The following is a 4,262-nucleotide window of genomic DNA, read 5'->3' as shown; positions in this document are numbered from 1 at the left end:
TGTTTGAGAACGAGTTTTTATGCCCCCGGATCGAAAGATCGGGGGTATATTGTTTTTGGCCTGTCTGTCTGTCTGTCATTCATGCATTCATTCATTCATTCATTCATTCATTCATTCATTCATTGTGTGCGTCCCAAAACTTTAACCTTGGTTAAAGTTTGATAACTTTTGCAATATTGAAGATAGCAACGGAGCTGCATATTTTGAGTGGTGAAGATTCAAGGTCAAGGTCATCCTTCAAGTCAAAGGTCATATATCATTGTATTTTTCTTTCCTAAAACTTTAATCTTCATTAAAGTTTGTTCATAACTTTTTAAATATTGAAGATAACAATTTTCTGACAAACACATCTCTTGTTATCATTAGAATTTGATACAATAAAAAGCGTTACACATGCAAATTCTGTTATATACGTAATAGTTTGTGTGAATACAAGGAATTCTTCATAATTATCAGCATGTGATGTGACTCGTTATTTATTGCAAGTTGACATAACCTTTAATCCTAGGAAAGAGCTGTTTGTCATTTGGAATTGTCCAAAAATGTGCTTTTAAGGAGGTGAGATACAAAAAGGGTATAAAACCATTTTTAGCAATAAATTAGTTATCAGAAAATGAAGTAATCATGATTTTAATTATATTCTACTAAAAACGGGCGTCAATAATGTGTATTACATGAGAAAATGATATATGTACATCTAATTTCTCGAACGACACGAAATTAGTTAAAATATTTGTGAATGTTTTTCATTAAATGACTTTTGATTCTGACGACTACGACCTTGAACGTCTACGCTCCCATTTTTAAACTTCATTCTCTATATATTACGGTCGGAATCGCCGACGGAGCAAACGTCCATAATTGCTACGTGCGTGTAATTTAGTTATATTGTTGTAATAAAGATTTCAAGAAGTGTCGGCTTAAAACTGCATTTGGGAAACGTCGATCTCATGTCAAGGTGGAAGTTCAAGATAGGCAATCAAGCCAACAGGTGGTTTCTGATAAATACATAATTTGCATCGATCAATCAAATCATCAAAATTTGACGATAACGAGTTGCATGGATATCTCTCTTAGGATTGTATTCGGAACATGTCGGATCAATATCAAGATTACTCTTTGCTTAACCCATTTATGCATAGTGGACTCTCCCATCCTTCTAAATTGGATGAATTTATTTCCAAAATTAGGGATGTCTAGTATACTTATATCTATATTTAGAATATTTCTTACAGAAATTCCTATAAGCAAACAGCGTAGACCCGGATGAGACGCCGCATCATGCGGCGTCTCATCTGGGCCTTCACTGTTTGCAAAGTCCTTTTTTCAGGACGCAATGCATAAATGGTTTAATAAGAACAAATCAATTGTATAATAACTTTAATTCTGACGCGCAAACTGCACTGAAATTGATAGTATGTATTTTACCTGACGATTTTGATGTTATTGGGACAATATCACCGTTACTAAAAAATAAAAGCAGGTTTTATAGGTTAACAACTTTAGTTTGCATTTAAATATTGACAAAACATAGGATATATCAAGCCTTAGGATCATGTAACTCTGCATTGATACTTAGCTTATAATTCTATTTCGGGTCGCGCATCGGATGGAGGTCGATGAAAATGTTATTGACAAATGGAATGTTGTGTTACTATCAACAGCCAGAGGATTGATTACATATTGCACTAAATCTAATATGTAAGTATCATACATGCAGATGTAGCTTTTGCTTGAAGTTTGGATAAATCAAGTTTATGTCAATGTCATTGTTACTAATAACAGAACACTGTTTTGCGGTAAATCACTTTAGTTTTTACTGTGGTATTTCACTGACATTTTGTGAGCATACTGTTCATGTGCAGACCGATTCAGACCAGACCGAATAAGGTCAAAATCGTTGTAACATAAAACGGGATGAAAGGGTTTCTGCTAAATAACTTGAGTTTGCGTGGAAATAATGTGCTGAAATGAAAAGTTTAGGTTTCTTGTAGTGTATTTATAGCGAAGGATGCAATTTGTGAATAATTTGATCAATATCTAGGTTACTTTATACTGACAGTATTGGTGTGACGATGCTTTTGAAGAGGGTGGATATAAAAGCATCAATTTAAGTTTATCTACATCACCACAATTGTGAATGTTGGTACGAACAAAAAATTGGGTACACACATTATGGGTACGAAATAATAATGCGAAAAAAAAATTGGGTACGAAAAAAAATTTGGGTACCCAAAAATTGGGTACGAAAAAAAAATGACTACGACAAAAATTTGGGTACGAAAAAAAATTTGGGAATGAACAAAAATTTGGGTAAGAAAAAAAATTGGGTACGAAACAAAATTGGGTACGAACAATTTTAGGTACGGAAAGTTTTTTGGGGGGTACGGGAAAGTAGTACCTGTGTTGAACTTGACCCACAATCGCACATTTTCAGCCCTTTCTGTCAAACATCGGATTAGTACCTCGAAGGCAATAGTCTGAATACACATTTCGGAAGCGGTAATGCGGTCCTACCTACGCGCGTCAAAATGTAAGCGAAATATGTAAACAAAACGATAGCCTGTCAGGAATGTTTGAACAGCGAAGAAAACGTGTATTGGTGTAAGTTTTTTTAAGAAATGTGCAGAAAATATATTAAATAAGCAATAGCGATATTTTTCTCAGCCACATAATTGTTTATAGTTTGATATCACAAAATGAAAGTGAAAGTAGAAATGCAAAAATGACAACCTGTCAACGTGTTGTTTTTGCTGGCACGAGAGGGCGATTTCACATTTTTACCATAGGCTTTGTCAATGACCTTTATAGTATGGGTGGCTTTGTTATTATTTATTGCTATCACGTAACTGCATGATTGTGTATATGGTTACAATACACAAAGCATATAATATATACCGATTGAGCTTATAATAATCTGATAACTATAGCCAGGTCAATTAAGGAGTTAAAATACATTTTTTGTCCTAATTTCATGAAGAATTGACCATGCATGTCATAGATTCTTAAATCAAGGTCCTTGTCTGACACATTTGTAACATTAACGTTAAACTGTTACCAGGCTTCTGAAATTATTTTTTATTGAACTATGTAAGGAAATCTAAATCATGCACTGATTTTCCTTGTTTTAAAACAGTCATAGATCAGTTGTGGCCCCTCGGTAATGACCATTTTGCTTACTTGTCACACCCTTAAAACTTACCACACTTCTATAATAGCAAATCTGGATTTAGGTGATCTTCAATGATACATTTAAACTTTAGCTCTGTTACAAGACTGCTGGTTAAGTCAAGTCACATATTTAAATCTAGGCCATGTCAAATTCTTACAAATTCCAAATTATAATATTATTCGCCGCGACAGAAACATTCGAAAGGGTGGTGGCATATTAATTTATATTAAAGATAACATACCTTTCCAACATAGATTGGACTTGAACGTAAATTCTTTAGAATCAGTTTGGATTGAAATAATGTTTCCTCAAACAAAATCATTCTTAATAAACTTTGTATACAGACCACCGGATTCTACAATTGAATGGATATCGACATATGAATCTAATTTTAAAAATGCTAATAACTTAATGAATAAAGAATTTTATATATTAGGAGATTTTAACATAAATTTTCTTTCTGACAAAGATGTGTTCAGTAATAATAAATGGTCTTCTTTTGTAATAGCAAATGGACTCCAACAAATGGTCAGGCAACCAACACGAATAACAAACACATCAAACACTATAATTGATCATATGTATACTAATCGTCCGGATCGAATCATGGAAATGTTTGTATCGTCCTATAGTATAAGTGACCACTTTCCAGTGTGTTTCACCCGAAAGACACGTTATAAACTATCTAAAAACACGCATTTAACAAAGGAATATAGGCAATTCAAAAATTTCAATAAATCAAACTTTCAAAATTATTTATTAATGTCAAATGTAGAACATGTTGAAACAATAGCAGATCCAAATACTTCACTTAGTTGTTTACTAAATAAAACTAATGAAGCGCTAAACGTTACCGCACCATTAAAAACAAAAACGATAAAATCTGATCGTCTGCCCAGTTGGTTTAGAGCGGAAATTAGACAAGAAATCAAAGTTCGCGATTGGTTAAAAAAGCATCATAAAAAAGATGAATACAAGAAACAGCGAAATCGTGTAACATTCTTAATAAGAAAAAATAAGAAGCAGTTTTATAACCAATCGGTGAAGGAAAATGCATCAGTTCAGCATCTATGGAATACTCTTAATGCTT

This window comes from Dreissena polymorpha, chromosome 1 (assembly GCF_020536995.1).
Source record: "Dreissena polymorpha isolate Duluth1 chromosome 1, UMN_Dpol_1.0, whole genome shotgun sequence".
Lineage (NCBI taxonomy): Eukaryota > Metazoa > Mollusca > Bivalvia > Myida > Dreissenidae > Dreissena > Dreissena polymorpha.
This window is presented reverse-complemented; position numbering follows the sequence as displayed.